This window comes from Schistocerca americana, chromosome 4 (genome assembly GCF_021461395.2).
Source record: "Schistocerca americana isolate TAMUIC-IGC-003095 chromosome 4, iqSchAmer2.1, whole genome shotgun sequence".
NCBI lineage: Eukaryota > Metazoa > Arthropoda > Insecta > Orthoptera > Acrididae > Schistocerca > Schistocerca americana.
In genome coordinates, this window is record NC_060122.1 from 588640241 (window position 1) to 588661709 (window position 21469).

Sequence of the window (21469 nt, forward strand, 5' to 3'; positions counted from 1 at the left end):
TTAAGCGGCCATTGGGACAGGCAGCAGTGCTCGTGTGCCACGCAGCCCTACAAATCTGCTGAGTCCGCAGTCAGCACGAAAAACTCGGCAACGAGCAGACAACGCTGCGAATTCTGCTAGGCTGGCTAGTTGGCTTCCCGAGCATTCCGGGCTCGATTCCTGCCTACCTCGGCTTGATAACTTAGTGGCTCCCTCGGCAGCCAGCTATACAACTGAGTCGGGCAGTCTGTTGCATCTGGGGTGGTACGACGTTAATAACAGTACCTCATTCCATCAGTCCTGCTAGCAGACCCTCGCAGGTCACAGAACATTCATTTCATTCATTGTACGGTTATGCGGTGTCCACGTAACGGTAAACAAGATGGCGTCTACTGTACATTGTTCTGCAGGCTCCTAAACTAGGCTGCTGTTAGCTCGTTTTAGCTTCTCTGTGTATGATATTGAACAGATATTACGAGAGTTGTAAAACGACCACAAGCAACCGTGAACTACCATAAGTGAGTGCAGACTACGGTACTTTTAGGAGTAGCTTTGGTAATTTAAGGTCGTACGTGTGTTACCTGTACGTTAGCTGTGTTGCCTACTTTCGGGCTTTACCTCATAACGATCGCTTTCTTTACGCATACTATCAGCATCTTACTAGATTTCTCTAAAAACCGGAAGCAGTGAACGGTCTAGAAACTGAGTGAGGATATATAAAGGGCCACATAATCTACGGAACATTTTTGTTCTACGCAGATACCCTGCTGAATAATAAATAGGATTTATAGCAAAACTAGAATTGTCAATGTTTCATTCAGGTTTTATTCGAAAATTGTTGATCTGTAACGTGAAACAGAAGGATGTTGTAGCAAAAGTAAAGAAAACAATACAGGTTTATCACATAGCATTAGCAAACCCAATGTTCTCAACAAAAAGGAAAAGCTAAAAGAAAAGCACAAAACAAAATTATATCAAACATCGATTCAATACTTCGTCGAACTTCTATTAAACACGTTTTTGTTACTCATAAACTACTTTCACATTTATCAGTAATAACATGAAACTCTTGCCTTTAATGATGATGAAGAACGTTCTGCAAAATAACAACAATAATTATACTTTTTGTATTGTGCATGTGCACTGTACCTGCATAAAAATTAATTGCTTTAGTTACATAAAACCGCAGAACTTACTCTATCGCTTAATATTTATTACTGATAAAATGCAATTTATATTCTATAAGGATACATAATACACAATGGACTAGCACTGAATGATGTGCGGTTCTGTACAAAACAAACAACCAAACAAACAAAAAACAAAGAGAAGTCGTCTGCTCCTATTTTCTCTCTTACACATTCATTTAGGTTTGTTTCCCTACCAATTCTACAAATACTACTGGTAATCCTCCCATTTACTAAGTCATTTATGCAGTGTACCAAAACTACCGAACCGTAGTGTTCTTAGAGCGCAACTCTAGACACTTTTGTTTGATCGATGCAGTATAGTGAACTGTAGAGTTGGTTTCAGGTATGCGGATTTGCCTCAACAGCTTATACCCAAAGCGCTGCATAGTGGCATTTATTTTGCCTCTGAAGTACATTTTTTAGTAATTAAAGTTGTATCTACCTTCATGAAATACTTCTGGCTTGCCGGCCGCGGTGGTCTAGCGGTTCTAGGCGCTCAGTCCGGAACCGCGCGACTGCTACGGTCGTAGGTTCGAATCCTGCCTCGGGCATGGATGTGTGTGATGTCCTTAGGTTAGTTTGGCTTAAGTAGTTCTAAGTTCTAGGGGACTGATGACCAGAGATGTTAAGTCCCATAGTGCTCAGAGCCATTTGAACCATTTGAACTTCTGGCTTCCTAGTTGCTTGACAATACAAAAGATGACGCAGCAACTGATGTTGCAATGGTTGTTTTTGTAATTATTTTGTTCTGTTCCAAGCCCTCAGTATACGTCATTTCTCTTGATTTGGGTGTAGATACGGTAACTGAGGAATTTTAGGAACACAACAATACTGGGAAAACAAGTTCCTGACGGACGCTAGTAATTTGTGCTACGGGATGATTCGGCAAGAAAACTGAGTAATGTGTTAATGAGTGAAATTGGGGTCTAACATAATACAATACATAAGTAAATACTAGTATGTAACAAAATAAAAAATAAAAGGACAAAAGAATTTTAACTGTCTGAAAACTTCAAACCTCAAATAACTTAAATTTTTGTCTATTGACGTTAGACCAAATTCTTTAGTAAAGCTCTAACTTTAAAAAAGAAGAAAAAATAAATAATAGTGATCTTACATAGCATATTCAATTTTCCTTACTGTAAAAAACATAAAATATAAGAGGAATATATTTATTTAAAAAAATTATTTCAGGACATTAGATGATCTCAAGTACTAATTTGTAAGACGTAGAGAACTTGCGAAAGCTTAAGTGCTGATGAACCTTACCAACACAACGTGTTCTTGCGTCGAATGGCATACACGGATAGTTCAGTGTCGAGCAGAATTCGAGAAGACAGCTCACACTGTCGTTCTTATGTGTGAGGATTACCTTGCAGCTGAAAGAAAATAAAGATCATATCATACCAATTGCCATTTGCAAAACAGAAACGTCAGCACTCAGTTGTAATATGGCACAAATTATCATGGGAAAACTGAAGCTGCAACACTTACAAGTAATTCTTGAGGGTATTTTTGTTTTGTCGTTGCAACTACAAAAATGCATGATTTTTTTCACCAGACGCTTTTCGCTTTATTGAGGTGAAGCGTCATCGGTAATAGGGATTTCGCTTGATTTTTCGCTTACATCGGAAAATGCCGTCTGCTAGCACATCGTTGATGTTTTTCTGCATTAGACACTGATAATTATGGTCTAACTGTTAGTTGTTCTGCAGCTCTATGCATTTCCCTATGTAGGCGAGAAATCAAGCGAAAATCACCATCACTGATGATGCATTACCTCAATAAAGCGAAATGCGTCTAATGAAAAAAATCACGCATATTTGTAATTGGAACGACAGAATAAAAATAGCCTGAAGAATTGTTAAGCAACAATGGACATTATGGCCACACAAATGAAGAATTCAAAGAAGTAATGGACATATTGGCAATCAATAGGGTTTTAGGTACTGACGAATTCCACAGAATAACAACAGGATACATACTGTCAAGCAGAGATAGTATTCTGAAATTCCTCTTGCTTTCATTACCGTACCAGCGGAAAATGCTCCTACTGGAGCACAAAAAGGTGGAAAACTTCTTCAACACCTTTAAAAATTTTCCCAAAAATTTTGTCATGCGAACAACCAACTAGTTGGTTGGTTGGTTTGGGGAAGGAGACCAGACAGCGTGGTCACCGGTCTCATCGGAATAGGGAGGGATGGGGAAGGAAGTCGGCCGTGCCCTTTCAGAGGAACCATCCCGGCATTTGCCTTGAGTGATTTAGGGAAATCACGGAAAACCTAAATCAGGATGGCCGGACGCGGGATTGAACCGACGTCCTTCCGAATGCGAGTCCAGTGTCTAACCACTGCGCCACCTCGCTCGGTCAACCAACTAGTCCTTCGCTAAAGTCGCTGATACCCATTTGCTCTTGCTCTCTCTTACTGTTAGTTTCTCTTTCATTCGTTCCCACTGCTGTTGTCTCTTCTCACTGTCACTATCTCTCTCTACCTCGTAGTCATTGTCATAGGCTCTGCCTCTCATTGTCACTGGCTCTCACCCACTTCCACTTTCTCCTTCTCTTTATTCCTCTCCCATTGGTTAATTAAATAACACAAAATTAATTTTACACCTCATACCGGATTTTACGTGCACAAAAATTTTGCATGTGCTTCAGTACCACAGCATGGGGTTACCAGAATCCGTCTGACGATACCGAAGACACTTTCCAGCATATCTCTTTGTGCAAACGTCACTTTATAAACTATGTTTTCGCCTCACTTCACAATTTACATGCGTATTTCACGTGTACAAGTGGGGAAACTTTGAACATTTGTCTCTCGTAAATGGATAAAGATACCAACAAAATTTCAGTGTTGTTTGAAATCGATATGTTAAGAATATACTGTAAAAATTTCAGCCATTTGCTGAACAACAGGATACATACTGTCAAGCAGAGATAGTATTCTGAAATTCCTCTTGCTTTCATTACCGTACCAGCGGAAAAATGCTCCTACTGGAGCTACTGCTGCGACTTGGTTTCCGGGTGTTTCTCTATAACTTACAGAGATATTTGAAAATAGGAAGAGGCACTTTGAATTCCTGGAGAATATATCGTTAAAATTTGAACAATTTGTTGTGGTTAGTTATTTAGATATCGGCTGATGACGGCGAAAAAATGGTGTAAAAAGGTTTTTCACTTTTCTCTGGAACCGGCCGTGAACTAAATGTTGCCTCCGTAAGCCCTTAAGGCGCGCCATAGACCACGTATAACGTCTAATGCAAAAACAAAAAGAACCAATTTGCTCCGTTTGCCTGGCTGGAGGAACTGTGTAACATTCAAATTTTGACCCTGCACTGTACGATAGTTACAGTAAATCGATCATTCTGTCTGGTATACAAATGATCCCTAGCCCAAGGGCTGTCCAAAACACTTGGCTCTACCTTTCTATCTCAAACAGAACCCGAGGAATGAGCCCCGGAAAAATCCCGTTACTGTGGTTGACCTTTTGGAAACTATTTATTTGTGCATACTGTTGCATGTATGCCGACAGGGTGAGAACGCAATGCACCACGCTTAATACATCTCACTCGAATATTCAACACATTGGACTGTTACGGCTTCGGATTATTTGTATATATATTTTTATCGGTTTAAGAAATTTTCTCTTCGTCGCACAGAAGAAAAACTCCATACGATAGCATCTTCACAGTTAATTAAGATTTGGTCATATATTGACTTTATAAATTATTTTGTTCTGGGATTGCGTATTACACGTAAGTGCTAGACGTTTTTTTTATTGGGAACAGGTTCCAGGACGGGTAAGAATGTAAACAAAATGGGAACGGCTAGTGCTAATTTGTCGGCTCAGAAATTCTCTTTTTTCAACTATCAATAACTGTCCAAATTCCTTGCCGGCGCTACGGTCGCAGGTTCGAATCCTGCCTCGGGCATGGATGTGTGTGATGTCCTTAGGTTGCTTAGGTTTAAGTAGTTCTAAGTTCTAGGGGACTGATGACCACAGATGTTAAGTCCCATGGTGCTCAGACCCATTTGAACCATCCTTGCCGGCTACGCTTCAAAATGGTTCAAATGGCTCTGAGCACTATGGGACTTAACTGCTAAGGTCATCAGTCCCCTAGAACTTAGAACTACTTAAACCTAACTAACCTAAGGACATCACACACATCCATGCCCGAGGCAGGATTCGAACCTGCGACCGTAGCGGCCACGCGGTTCCAGACTGTAGCGCCTTTAACCGCTTGGCCACACCGGCTGGCGGCTACGCTTCCCGGAAATGCAGACGACCGACTCATTTTAAGCTGAATTATGTAGATTTAATCTTCAGTGCAGCTTTACTAGTTAGTGGTATCCATTGAGGATGACACGTGAGTATACTGAAATTTCATGAATCTACGTAACTCTTCGTGATAAAATAGGCAAGCTTGTCGCAATAAATCGAAGAAAATCCAAGCAGCTACGTGCTTTTTGCCTACCAAGGGTCTACAGACGACCCTGACAAACGATAGTTGATTAATCATTTTTTTGTTTTCACGTCAGACTACCAGATCTTGCTAAGATGCTGTTGTTACAATGTTCTTCGGTCCAAGGACTGGCTTGATGCAGCTCTCCACGCTAGTCGCCTTATCTGTGAATAACTACTGCAACCTACATCAATTTCAACCTGCTCATTTTATTCATACCTAAGACTTCCTCTCCAATTTTTTTCCCTCTCACACTTCCTCTATCACCAAATTAACAATTCCTTGATGTCTCAGGATGTGTTCTATCACCCGACCCCATATCTTGGTCAAGTTATGCCATAAATTTCTTTTTTCTCCAATTCGATTCAGTGCCTCCTCATTAGTTATTCGATCTACCCATCCGATCTACAGAATTCCATTGCAGCACCAGATGTCAAAAGCATCTATCCTCTTCTTGTTTAAAATACTTATCGCCCACGATTCACACCCGTACGTGCCTACAATCCACTTAAATAGTTTCGTAAACATTTAATTTTATATTAGACGTTATCAAATTTCTTTTTTACTGATGTACTTTCTTCCAGTTGCCAGTCTGCATTTTACATCCTCTCAACTTCGGCCATCATTAATTTTTCTCCCCAAATAACAAAACCCATCTTCTCCTTGTAGTGTCTCATTTCCTAATCTAATACCCTCAGCATCGCCTGATTTAATTCGACTACGTTCCATTACAAACGTTTTACTTTTGTTGGTGTTCATTTTATAATCTCTTTCCAAGACGCTATCCATTTCGCTCATCTTCTCTTCCAAGTCATTTGACTGCACATAAAGTTTTTATTTACTGTCCCTAAACATTAATTAATTCCCTTTCCAAATCTTTCCTTGATTTACTTCACAGCTTGGTCAGTCGGGGATAGACTACAAGCTTGCCTCACTCGCTTTTCAAGTACGGCTTCCCTTTCATGTCCTTCGACTGTTATAACTGAAATCTGGTTTCCGTACAAGCTGTAAAAAACCTTTCGTTCCCAATATATAAAATATCAAAGAGTGTAATCTGATCAACACTGACAAAAACTTTCTCTAAATGCACTAAACGTAGATTTGCATTTCTCAATACATCCTTTAGGATAGATAGGGTCAATATCACTTCGCGTGTTCCTACATGTCCCCGGAACCCAAACTGATCTTCCCAATCGGCTTCTACCAGTTTTAATATTCTTCTCTAAACAATTCGTGTCAGTGTTTTGCACCAATGACTTATGAAGCTGATAGTTCGATAGCATTCACACTTGTCACCACCTGCGTGTTTTGGAATTGGGATTATTATATTCTTCTTGAAGACTGAGGGTATTCCACCTGTCTTCAATATCTTGTACACCAGTTGGAATACTTAGTCATGGCTGGCTCACCCACTGATCTCTTTATTTCCAAGGGAACTCCAGGGGCCTTGTTACGACTTCGCTCTTTCAATGCTAGTCAAATTCATGAAGTATCATAGCTCCCACAGCATCTTCATCTACATCCTCTTCTATTTCTGCAATATTGTTTTCAAGTTTATTTTCCTTGTATAGCCCTTCTGTATGATTCCTCCACTTTTCAGTTTTCGTTTCTTTGCTAGGACTGGCTTGCCATTTAAGCTCCTTGTGTTCATTTAGCTGCTTCTCGTTTCTCCAAAGATTGTTTAAACTTTCCTAATGGTGGCATCAATCTTTCCCTCGCGTACGAATGCTTCTACATCCTTGCATTTGTCGGCTAACCGTTCCAGTTTCGCCATTTTGCACTTTCCGTCAATCTCATTTATTGGGTTCTGTATTCCGTTATGACTGCTTTGTTTGCTGCATTTTCTATTTTCTCCTTTCGTTAGTTAAATTCAGTATCATCTGTGTTATCTAGATTCGTGATTGCAACATGATTTTATATGGCTGGAATGAAACACATGAACTCCAAGAATTCACATTCTTTTTCTGGTAAAATAATGGAGAAGTAAAACAAACTTGCCGTTAGTTAAAAATCAAAAGAAGGTCATAAGTTATTGTGAAGACACGAACAGTGTCAAAACTCTTGGATATGTGAATCGTTTTAGCAGAACCCTTGTTTGCGAGATTACGGTTTTGGTAGCTGAAGTTTGTCCATAATGAAATGTGTGTTCCGTTAACAATTGAAAAATTAGAGTTTGTTTTCTGTCCTGTTTATTATCCAATTTATCTCGTGTCCTAACGTAAGGGCTATTTCGCTTTGTGTGGATAACAACAAGAAAGTTTTACATGGAAGTGTCGCCCAAGAATATTTATTACCTCTGAAGAACTGTAACGTATTTTAAAAGAGGATCGTCCCCCTTAATTGTTCAAACATACGACGCATGGCATTTATTGATAGGACAGAACGATATTGCAAAACTGTTGAAGTTACAAGTAACTGAGGAACACATGAAAGCTAAGTCATTCACTTGGACTCTCTGCGTCTCTAATTTAGCGGCGGTGTTTAAATTTTTTTAATAACTCAGTTTTGAAATGGGAAAAGGTACCTAACAAAATGTTATTCTTACAGAAACGTTGCAAATTGAAAAGGTGATTTCGTTATTTTATTATGGTTTATTTCCCCATTATTTCTTCAGACAACAGGCATTCATTAGTGCTATCACTCCAAATAACATCTCTCAGCTTCAACTCTGCAAGCCATCGCAAGTTTTGTGTGTGTGGGGGGGGGGGGGGGGGGGCGGGGGGGGGCGTGCTTTTTGTACTACAGTCTTCCTCACTTTCTTGCTCTAGTTGCAAATGCTTCGCGGGAAGAACTACTGTTGGAAAGCGTCCGTGTACGTTCGAATCTCTGTAATATTACCTTCATGGTGTTTTCTCGAGATATGCGTAAGAGCAGATAATATATTGGCTGACTCTTCTAGGAACGTACGCTGTCGGTACTTTAACTGCAAACCACAAGGCGGTCCACAACGACACTCTTACAGCGTTTGTCACTGGAGTTGGCTGAGCATGTCCCTGACGCTTTAGCTCTCGCTAAATCAATTTGTTAATAAATGCGCTGGTGTTCCCTGGTTCTTCTGTAATTCCTCTGTCAACCCTCTCTGGTGTGGATATCAGACTGACGAGCAATGTTCAAATAATATCGGCTGAACGAGGGCTTTGGTAGGTACCTCCTTTGTGCGTCTTCTACTCTTCCTGAGGATTCTTCCAATAAATCTCAGTCTCTCATCCCCCTTACCAGTTATTAGCTTTATGCGCTCGTTGCCCTTTAAATCGCTCCGTACACACACTCCCACTGAGTAAAATAAAACACGTAACAATTTTTTTGTTTATATTCTTCGATCAGGTGTTTCTCAGCCATTGTCAAGCAAAGTTCATTTTTATATAATCTGATTTAGTGTCCTCAGTCCTGTATGTTATAGTCAACTCATTTTTCATTATATCCACAAACAACAACGGAGAAACTTCGAAATTTGTTTTATACTGTAAATATTTTGAAGCATGCAGGTACAAACCAACACTTTCTCTGCTAGTCAGAGGGATACGAAAATAAAGCGCAATCGATACTCTTCGCACACAGACAAAATGAAAACCTGTGGATAGTGTGATTATGGCTGCTCAGCAAATACCGTAGTACATTATTACAAGTGCAGTATTAGCTTAGTTCCATTTAACAAAGTGAATTTTCCAGTCTACGAGATTTGTTGTATAAAGAATAAATCCAACTCGGTTTTAATGATTTCACAGATCACTGTAACGAACATGAAATATAAAAATAGGAAATTCCGAAATAAATCAAGAAATTTATTTTTATGAGTTTATACAGCGGAATTCTGTGCAAGCACTGACGCAGGTAATGTATACCCACACACTTCCTCGCCGACACTATTCACTGTGTGAGAGAGATGAATACAGATATAAGTTTAGAGCGCGGCTGGTCCCGGCGGAGGTTCGAGTCCTCCCTTGGGCATGGGTGTGTGTGTTTGTCGTTAGGATAATTTACGTTAAGTAATGTGTAAGCTTAGGAACTGATGACCTTAACAGTTAAGTCCCATAAGATTTCACACACCTTTGAACATTTTTTGGTGACACGCAGTATTTTATTTCCATTCAGTTTGGTCTCTCGTCAGTAAGTCCTATTTTTGAATCACCAGTCTTCCTTGATGTATAAGTATACTCTGCATTCCACCTTGCGGTGTGTGTCGGAGGGTACTTTGTTTACCACCATCATTTGCGCTCTTTCCTGTTGCAGCCGCGAACGGTTCGCAAGAAGAATGACTACCTCCGTGTGGCTCGAATCTCTGATTGTATGAACGTGGCCTTTTCGCGAGGTACTCTGGGCATTTGTTGTCTCTTCTCGGGACATAGCTGTCAGAACTTTAACAGTAAGTCTCAATGTGATGCAGAACGCCTCTCTTGCAGCGTCTGCACTGGAGTTGATCATCTCAGTGAAGCTTTCGCACTTACTAAATTAAACTCCCGACTGCTCTGATCCTGTCTTCAATCTCATCTTGTGCTAATGTTTTCATCTCTATACGTGCTTTGTTTTAAGTCACCAGTCTTCTGACTAGTTTGATGCTGTCCACCACGAATTCCTCTCCTGTGTCAGCCTCTTCATCACAGAGTGGCACTTGCAACCTTCGTCCTCAATTTTTTGCTGGGTACATTCCAATCTCTGTCTTTTCTACCTTTTTTGCCCTCTACAGCTCCCTCTAGTATCATGGAAGTCATTCCCTGATATCTTAACAGATGTCTTATTATCCTGTCACTTTTCCTTGTCAGTGTTTTCCACATATTCCCTTACCTTAGCAGTCCACCTAATTTTGAATATTCGTCTGTAACACCACACCTCAAATGCTTCAATTCTGTTCTGTTCCGTTATTCCCACAGTCCATGTTTCACTACCATACAATGCTCCGCTCCAAATGTACGTTCTCAGAAATTCCTTCCACAAATTAAGGTGTTTGTTTGATACAAGTAGATTTTTCTTGGCCAGGAATGCCCCTTTTGCCAGTGGTAGTCTGCCTTTGATATCCTCCTTGCTCCGTCCTTCGTTGGTTAGTTTGCTGCCTAGGTAGTAGAATTCCTTAATTTCATCTACTTCGTGAGCATCAATCCTGATATTTACTCACAGTCCATATTCTGTACTCATTAGACTGTTCATTTCATTCAGTGTCGTGTAATTTTTCTTCACTTTCACTCAGGATAGCAATGTCATCAGCGAATTGTATTATTGATATCTTTTCAATTTGAATTGTAATTCCACTCCCGAACTTTTCTTTTATTTCCAGCATTGCTTCTTCAATGTGCAGATTGAAGAATAGGGGGAAAGACTACATCTCTGTCTTACACCCTTTTTAATCCGAGCACTTCGTTCTTGGTCGTCCATACCTGTTATTCTCTCTTGGCTCTTGTACACATTGTATTTTACCCGTCTTTTCCTATAGTTACCCTATTTTTCTCAGAATTTCGAACATTTTGCATCATTTCACATCGTTGGATGCTTTTTCCATGTCGACAAATCCTATGAACGTGCCTTTACTTTTCCTCAAGCCAAACTGATCGTCTTCTAACACATCCTCAATTTTCTATTCCATTCTGCTGTATATTGCTGTTGCAAGCACCTTGTATGCATGAAGTATTAAGTCGACTGTGCGATAATTCTGACGCATCCCGTTAGGAACAGGGTATGTGCGTAAGTGGGCCCAGCGTTCTGCCTTATAATCATGGACAGCGCCGTATGGCTGGAAAGCCGCTATGACGTCCTCTGCAGGTACCTCGAATGGCAGTTCGAACACGCGAAAGGCCGGCCACGGTGGTCTCGCGGTTCTAGGCGCGCAGTCCGGAACCGTGCGACTGCTACGGTCGCAGGTTCGAATCCTGCCTCGGGCATGGATGTGTGTGATGTCCTTAGGTTAGTTAGGTTTAAGTAGTTCTAAGTTCTAGGGGACTGATGACCACAGCAGTTGAGTCCCATAGTGCTCAGAGCCATTTGAACCATTTTTTTAACACGCGAAGGGTTCTACCGCCTGATCCCCATGTTCGACTTCGACCACGTGATGGGAACTTCAGCGTGACGGAAACGGAGTCCCTGTTTCGTCGCTTTCAAAACGAGCTCGCACGTGCTGTCATTGACCATTTTAACGAAAACGGTGTTGCTGAGAATCGGGAGGTGAATACCTAGAAGAGTGTAATGTCGATTTTGTGATTTGCCATGATCTCAGTGTGCAAAGCCCGCGCACAGGTTACGTCGCAATGCAAACAAGCACGAGTTTACACGATCCGCAGACCGAAGCACGACACGTCCACTCCGGGTGACCGCTAAAGCCAGACTGGGGTTTAATTTTTTTTCTTTTTGTTGATCTCATTTTGTTCCGACGCCCATTACACTCGTTCAAGTTCATCGCTGACCTATTCACTCCGCTTTTTTTTTTATTTTTTTTTATTACAGAGAGCCGCTAATGCTCGGACTGAACATGCTGAGCTACCGTGCCGGGTAGCCATTGACCACGGGAGCTCTATATATGCTGCAATCAAAATCTTCCTATTTTAAATCTTCTAATCTCATATGTAACTACATTTTTTCTCTACTTCTGCCCCTTTTATTGACAAGTTAATTATTGCTGAACGCGTCGAAAGATGTTTCTTCGTTTAGTAATAGCTTTCCATGTTGTCTTTCCCTGTCTGTTCTTTCTAGTATACGTTGATGTAACGCTTGTTATTTAACTTCGTTACATAGAACGATACTTCAGTTGATTTCAGGTCCTCCTTCGGTTTTTCCACTGTCCACGTAACACTTGCTTACAGCGCTTGCGTGGAAACGTGGACACGGCTTTCAAATTGCATAAAAGGGCCATTAGGATAGTGAGTAAAAGTACTAACTGAACTCTCTGTAAAGACCTGTTTAAATATTATCTGATAATAAAGAACTGTCATTTTTTAATTAATCTTAGTGCAAAATCTTATGCCTAGGATCTGTGACGAACAATTCTAGCCACTTTCCGTTTTCTTGAGCACTACATCTCATTCATCGTGGTGAGGTACTGACTCAGCTTTTCCAGACGGGCCAAGGAGACAACACAAAAGAATTCTATAGAATGGTGAAAGAATTGTCAACGTCCTGAAGCCAGCCTGAGAGAGAGAGAGAGAGAGAGAGAGAGAGAGAGAGAGAGAGAGAGAGAGAGTGCGGGTAATGCCCAGTGATGTGATACAAATGAATAATGCATCTAGACAGCGCGCACATGAGATAATATCACCATATGAATGTTTTTTTTTTTTTTTAATGTCTCCTTCATCAGTTAAGACAACATGTCTGATAGTTGATAAATGATCTGTGGATGAACAAACAACTATCGAACTAATAATAACAAAAAAAGTTGACCCTTTTTCCCGTATGACTCTTTCGAATCTTTCCCGTGGCTGCTAAACAAGTCTGTATGGCAGTAGCAGGCCGGCAGTAGTGCAGAGACGTCTCAGACACGCACGCTGTGTTCCCGCGGCGAGCGCGGCCACATCTCCGCTGGCGCCTGCGGGCTGCGCTGCGCTTTCTGCACCTCTCGGCACGTGACGCACTGCGTGAATGAGGACGTGGCGCGCCGCCCGGTTTAACGCGAAGCATGCTGCGTGGAACTCACACACCACCACTTATGACGGACGGCGTCTTCTCCACGTCCTAGAGCAAGCCGACGCGCACGCCTGTGGTCCAGATGAACCGACATGCTATCCTTCCAGAGGCAATCCAGACGTCCTGGACATCGCAATCACAAAAGGATTGAACCAGTTCATGACGGGAGAAGTGCGACGTGCCCTCAACTCAAACCATCTGCCTGTTATATTCCGGTTGAACGTCCATTATCCCCCGCAGACGCCACGGTGGAATCTACGACCTACTAACTGGGATGGCTACCGGGATCGGCTCACCCGTTTGCTGGAATCTACTCAACCAGATGCACCCGTCGATGACGCCACGGCAGAGTTCACAGCTGCTGTTACCACAGCCCTCCGGCAGTCCACACCACAAGCCCGACAGCAACCGCCACCTCGACCGGGATTACCACAAGACATCCTGGATCTCATACGCCTCCGCAATAGTCTCTGTGAAGACTGGCGAGTAACCAGAGATGCAGACCTCAAGAGGCGCGTCAACCAACTTCGGCGCGACATCAAGGCCGCCCTCATTGCCCACAGGAACCAGCAATGGGCCACGAAACTCGAGGCCTTTACACCGGATGCCTCTCACTGGGACACGGTTCGATTCTTCACGAAACGTCGGACGACCATTCCTCCGTTGGAAGCCCCGGCAGGAATCGTCTACACACCTGAGGACAAGGCCAACGCCATCGCTGATGTCTTTAAAGCCAACTTCGTCCCCGTGAACGACCCGATTGATGAAGCTCACGTTCAGCGCGTGGAAGCGGAAGTCCAACAATACCTGGACCAACCTGCTGCTGCAGACGAGGATCCGATTCCGCCCGTCACGACGGACGGAGTTCGGACGTGCATCGCTGGTCTGAACACCACTAAGGCACCAGGGGCAGACGATATTCCTAATAAAGCCTTGAAGGAACTTCCTCCGGCGGCCTAAATCTGGCTGGCTGCAGTCTTCAATACCATCTTCCGGACGCTGACGTATTCCGTGGAATGGAAAAGAGCCACGGTTATCCCCATTCCCAAACCGGGGAAGAACAGAAAGGAACCGGCCAACTATCGGCCGATTAGCCTGCTCCCAGCAAAGTGTTTGAAAGGTTGCTGCTCCGAAGACTCCGCACCATCATGGACCAACGGAGGAAACCCCCGCCAGAGCAATTCGGGTTCAGACGAGGCCACTCCACCGAACAACAGGTGATCCGCGTCGTTGAAGAAATTACACTTGCCTTCAACAACAGGGAATACTGTGGAGCAGTATTCCTTGATATTTCCAAGGCGTTCGATAGCGTCTGGCACCAGGGGCCCCTGTGGAAACTGAAGCAACACGGTTTTCCCCGTTCCATGGTTCAGCTGCTCGCATCCTATCTCCGAGGGAGAACATTCGCTGTTCGAGTTGCCAACACCTACTCGACTGTCCGGCACATCGGCGCTGGAGTACCTCAAGGATCCGTCCTTGGGCCGATCCTATACTCTCTCTTCACGTCGGACATCCCCACCTCCCCCAGGGTGGGAAAAGCTATGTATGCTGATGACACCGCCATCTACACGCGCAGCCGATGGCCTCAGGCCATGCATCGCCGACTTCAGGATGCCTGCTCTGACCTTGAAGAATGGTCCCGCAAGTGGAGGATACGTTTCAACGCTCAAAAGAGCCAAGCAGTTATTTTTACAAGACGACGACCGCCTCAAGTGCCGCAAGTTCGATTATTTGGGGAAGACATCGCGTGGCTGCCTTCCGAAACTTATCTTAGAGTAGTGCTGGATCGCCAGTTGATCTGGCAACAGCACGTCACGGCCACTCGCAGGAAAGTGGACCAGCGCCTGGGAGCACTATATCCGCTGCTGAACGAAGGCTCCTCACTATCAGTTGCCAACGGCCTCCTCATCTACAGGCTCTTCGTCCGACCGATCATGGACTATGCCTGCGTCGCTTGGGGCAATGCTGCCAACAGACATATTCAACGTTTACAAGCGTGGAAAACAAGGCCTTACGACGAGTTCTACACGTGCATCCGCAGTTCCCATCACAGTACGTCCACGACGCTCTGCAAGAACCTGAAGTCCTTCGCCGCTTTCAACACAAAGCCAGAAGATTGTATCAAAAAGCAGGGGTCTCAGAAAACCCTCTCATTCGGAACATTGGAGTCCCGTCTGACGTCCAGGACACGTACCAAAGACCTGTAGCACTGCTCAACAGTTAATGCACCTGGCAGTGCCCCACCCACAGAAGACCAAATCAATTTGACTCAAAAGCCGCAAATAAAGATGACCATTTCCACCACCTGAAGTTCCTTCTCTCGCTCACCTGACTTAGTGGTAAATGCCTTAGGATAAACACTACCTTTCCTCAACCCAAAAAAAGTAGTTTAGAAGATGCGGATCGGTGCTGCCTCCTCTGTGCAAAGGCCCGCAGCAGAGAGAGCCTGGCTGGCACGGGCGCTTATGGAGCGTTCGCTAGAACCGGGAGTGACAACCGCATACGCTATCCGCTCGTACTTATTATCGATGGGTGTTCATGTGTGTAAGTGGAAGGACAAGTGATGCGGTTGTCTGCCGCTCAACAGCGTAGTCAAGCCAATACAAAAACATTTCGATTGATTGTTAGTTACAGAAGACGTCATAACAAATCGTAATGTCTCTGAAACACTGCTATGAAATGGTTCAAATGGCTCTGAGCACTATGGGACTTAACATCTGTGGCCATCAGTCCCCTAGAACTTAGAACTACTTAAACCTAACTAACCTAAGGACATCACACACATCCATGCCCGAGGCAGGATTCGAACCTGCGACCGTAGCAGTCGCGCGGTTCCGGACTGCGCGCCTAGAACCGCTAGACCACCGCGGCCGGCCCACTGCTATGAGGGGACTTAAAAAACTAAGTTGCACATGCCGTCCCACGCTACTGCCACGGGTAGCATTCATCTCACGCTAGGTGAGGAGAACCCTACGTCATAATGACGTAACGCTACGTCATTGTGACGTAAATAACCTAAATCGCCTAAATGAGTACGTATATCGATATTTGCAGTTGTACCGATAACGTCAAAGCTAAATGTAAATACATGTGTACAAACGAAGTGGCAGGAGTTGTGTGATATGCTCATCCCAGCTGAATGAATTGTTAAATGCAATCCCAACAATTTGCGATGTTATTGTATATTTCATGAACATAATTAATGTCTGAGCGAAGGAGCCATAACGAAATTAAAAAAAAGCTTGTCATTCTTTTTAAATCCGATGAATCGTGGATAAATCGTGTGGACAGAAAAGTGAAGTAATTAATTATTAAGCTGCAATCCAAAGAATGTGGGATGTTATTGTGTGTTTCGTGAACGTAACGAATATCTGAATGAAGGAATCATAACCATAACGAAAGTTAAAAAAGCGTCTAGTCATGTTTTCAATCCGATTAATATTGAAAAAATCATGTGGGTAAAAACGTGAAATAGGATGAAATTAAAGTGTTTCGTATTTTTATAAAATCCAATGAATTGTACATAATTCATGTGGGCAGAAACGTTAAACTGAGAAATTGAAGTGGTTCTGAAGATAATTCCGAATGTTCCTAGAAACATTAAACCATCTAGTTCCATTTAATTTTGCCTTCGCGTTGTAAATCAACTAAGAAAGACAATGAAATCTTTCAGACTATCTTCGTGGATCTGCTCGAAAGTTCTCTCATTTCCGTTAGATTCCATGTTCAGAACGACGTACACGCTAGCAACACCGGACAATGAAAGCACGTAAACAAATAACAATCCAGATTCAAGACGCACACAACAGTCGATATATACAGAATGCACACAACAGTCGATAGGACAACTCGTGAAACTCATGATGACGCGTGCCTACGTCACTATGACATAGGGCTCTCCTCACCTAGCGTGAGATGAATGCTACCCTACTACCACTGGGCAACTACACTGGCACATTCTCAGAGAGAGTACACGTTCTCGGTTTCATGTAGATACAGTTCTGCTGTGGTACGGCTAACATACGCATCACACTGCGGGAGTGAAATTCCGTGGCAACTGGGAACGTACTCCAAAGCTGAAGTACTTAGGACAGTACGATTCTTGTGGGCAGAAAGTCTAACTTGCATGCAGATTCACAGAGTAGTTGTGGCAGTATATGCACCGAGTGCAATGTCGCATGAAGGCAAAGAAAAATGTTGCCAACTACTTTATGAAAGCCGCACACACATGGGTGACGCTGATCGGGAAGGGAGACTGTCGACATCGACCGCAGAGGACAAACTGATTCCCAGCAATCGCCGGGTTTCCAACTCAATCACGTGCGGCTAACACAGGAACTACTTGAGTGACAAGTCGCGGCTCAAGTGTTTGGGAAGCTGACAACGACCAGCACAGTGGTGTGCTGACCGCGTGCGAATGCAGCCGGCGGCCGGTCGATATAGCGTTCTTCCTTTTTTGATAAACAATCTGAAAAACGCAAGAAACCATACTGCGAATTCATGAACGATTTTGGAGACATGAAAAGGCAAAAACTTTCAGTTCAACTAAGAAAATTAAGCGTATTCTTTGAATAGCTAAACTGGAGGAAAGGGAAAAACTGAAAAAAAACATGATAACATCGTTTTAAATAAGTCTCATTTCCACAAATCCCATTCTCATTCATCATCTTGTAATAGCTTCAAGATAATGTACACTACTGGCCATTAAAATTGCTACACCAAGGAGAAATGCAGATGATAAACGGGTATTCATTGGACAAATATAATATACTAGAACTGATATGTGATTACATTTTCACGCAATTTGGGTGCAAAACTCCTGAGAAATCAGTACCCAGAACAACCAACTCTGGCCGTAATAACGGCCTTGATACGCTTGGGCATTGAGTCAAACAGAGCTTGGATGGCGTGTACAGGTACAGTTGCCCATGCAGCTTCAACATGATACTACAGTTCATCAAGAGTAGTGACTGCTGTGTTGTGACGAGCCAGTTGCTCGGCCACCATTGACCAGACGTTTTCAATTGGTGAGAGATCTGGAGAATCTGCTGGCCAGGGCAGCAGTCGAACATTTTCTGCATCCAGAAAGGCCTGTACAGGACCTTCAAGATGCGGTCGTGCATTATCCTGCTGAAATGTAGGGTTTCGCAAGGATCGAAGGAAGGGTAGAGCCACGGGTCGTAACACATCTGAAATGTAACGTCCACTGTTCATTGTGCCGTCAATGCGAACAAGAGGTGACCGAGACGTGTAACCAATGGCACCCCATACCATCACGCTGGCTGGCACGCCAGTATGGCGATGACGAATACACGCTTCCAGTGAGCGTTCACCGCGATGTCGCTAAATACGGATGCAACCATCATGATGCTGTAAACAGAACCTGGATTCATCCGAAAAAATGACTTTTGCCATTCGTGCACCCAGGTTCGTCGTTGAGTACACCATCGCATGCGCTCCTGTCTGTGATGTAGCGTCAAGGGTAACCGCAGCCATGGTCTCGGAGCTGATAGTCCATGCTGCTGCAAACGTCGTCGAACTGTTCGTGCAGATGGTTGTTGTCTTGCAAACGTCCCCATCTGTTGACTCAGGGATCGAGACGTGGCTGTACGATCCGTTACAGCCATGTGGATAAGATGCCTGTCATCTCGACTGCTAGTGATACGAGGCCGTTGGGACCCAGCACGGCGTTCCGTATTACCCTCCTGGTAGGCTATAACCCGACCTTTATCAAAGTCGGAAACGTGATGGTACAAGATAATAAAATTCGATAAAGATGAATCAGCCATTCTGAGTGCACATTTTTTTCGCAACTGAGAGAAGTGATTGACCAGTGGACAAAACGTTAAAAACTCAAGCTACACGCTTCATTTAACTTTTTAAAATTTTGGCAACCGCTGGTAATCTGAGGGCGGTCATAGTGTCTACGAATGAAGCATGATGCATTCCTGGCTGTCCCCTCGTGTTTGGTGCCGGACCCTAAAATCATCGTGACTCGTATTTTCCACCGGCTTCAGGAGACGCACTGCTGCTGCTACGGAGCCTGTACAGGATGGCGGTTTCCAGTCACGGCATCAGTTTTCAGCGGGACTCAACAGCAGTAGGAGCAGCAGTGTCTCTTCTGAAGATGATGGACAGATTGATAGCCGAAACTTCGATTTATGGTGATTTTAGGACCCGGCAGAAAACCCGAGGAAGAGTACCAAGAATCATTACGCCGGAAATGTCTACGCAGTCACATCATGCATTTATGTTCATACAAACGATTAGCTGCTTTAGCTGCTTTAGAGTCATAAAGCAGCTGTTTTTGTCAAAGAGTAAGTGACCCACAAACAAAAGTAGTAGTAGTAGGTTCGTATAAAGTGGCTGCATGCTCGGCGTATTGAATTCTGTAGGTGGAAATAATCGCAGACTTCAACTTTCAGATACGACTAGCGCAGGGTTATAGTCAATCGATAATACTGCATTCTAAACTACATTTCAGTGGATGTCATACACAGTTTCTCCGAAAGTACTCGTCGTTCAGTAACAGTATCGGTAGGTTTTACTACCTTGCAGTATTCGTAAGTTCTGAACAATGTGCCACACAGAAATGGTAATTTCCCAAAAAGGTTGTTTTTTTCTTATAAATATTAAATATTAGCCGAACTTAGAAGTTTGAAATGTTGATGGAAAATACTATCATTATATTGACTCCAGTCTCCCACTCACGGTAAGTTAGACAGCCAAATTTTGCTTGACGTTCTCGTGATCTTGTTGAATTCTTTTATCACGTTACTATCAGTTCGTAGCTGACGTAGGATAAACAAAGAGCTGTTCTAGTTCTACTGGCATTTAGTGAGTATTTGTACATCACTCCGATGTCAATAACACCAGTTTCGTAACAGGATATGCATTAGCCGTCAATGATAAGCAAGCGAAATAGACAAGGCATAAGTTAGGATACATTGAAAAGTGCTTGGAAGTTTTCTACCTTGCTACCGTACACAGGGCATTCGTTGCGGAGAACAAAACAACACTTGCAGTGAACCTACACAAGTTACAATTAGTTCAAAGGCTGAGGCCTACTGATACCATAGATATGTAGAATTTTTTTAGACGATTTTAGCCATTACCAGACTGTTCCAAGGTTTACGGGAACGTATCATTTATAGCGATAAACCACCATTTCAGTCATATGGATTAGACAGCAGGCAAAATACTTCCACCCGGGAACCTGAGAATTCCCGCACTATGACTGAAGTGATACGTCATGGAACAAAAGTAACACTATTTTGAGCCTATTTTGTAAACCACGCGCAGCACAGCCAGTACTCTACTAAGAGAAATCACAGGACACATCTACCTGGATGTACTGAAACACTGCTTACTGTCACAAGAAGAGGAAGAAAAGAAGGTTTAATTTCTATTAAACAGACCTGCACGAGACTGGCATTTTATTATTATTATTATTATTATCGTAGCTTTAAATTTTTTTTAACATAACGATATATTTTTCAAATATTTTCATCCCCTAATATCTCCTTTAGGGGTTGCATTCCCAAAAATATTGAATCATATTTTTTATTTCCAACTGAACGTCAATACCAATTTTTATATATGTAGCTTTAAAAATACTTTATTGTTCTTTGATAATGTTTTTTTTTTAAAAAATCACGCATTATTATACCCCTTAGGTGGTTGAATTTCCCAAAATGTTGAAACACGTTCTTCTTACTTCTGACTGAGACACCTAATAACCATTATCGTAATTCTACCTTCAATACTGCCTTAATAGCAACAAATTTACAATAGCGTTTCATCCCCTTACGAGTGGAATCCCTTCTTAGACGATGGCTACGGTATAATACCGACACCCTCTCAGATTTCCAAACCCTAGAGGTTTGGGCTGGGCGATGATAAATCAGTGAATAAATCAGGCCCTATTTAACTCCCTTAGGGCTTGAATTTCCCAAAAAGGCAAAACAACCATTTTTTTATTTCTAACCGAGAAGCCATATACTTGTTTCCATAGATTTCGCTTCAAAAATGCTTTCACAATAAAATCTTTTGATAAAACTTTTCAACCGCTGTTTCATTTACTTAGGGACAAAATTTCCAAATACAATGAAGCACGTACTTATTATCTAACTGAGAAGCGAGACACAAAGTTTCATGATTTTTAGCTTTAAAAATGTTTTAATACAACGAAATATTTGCTTAAAAGCACTCATCCTCTGTTTCATCCCTGT

General features: G+C 42.8%; 1 protein-coding gene across 1 annotated transcript in view; it reads right to left on the bottom strand.

The window, feature by feature from the left end:
* LOC124612475 (band 3 anion transport protein) overlaps positions 1-21469 on the bottom strand; it is an 860143-nt gene that overhangs the window by 768654 nt on the left and 70020 nt on the right. Inside the window, exon 2 of the mRNA XM_047140708.1 lies at positions 2542-2548. The gene's annotated coding sequence lies outside the window, so the exon portion shown is untranslated. The remainder of the gene's footprint in view (positions 1-2541; positions 2549-21469) is intronic.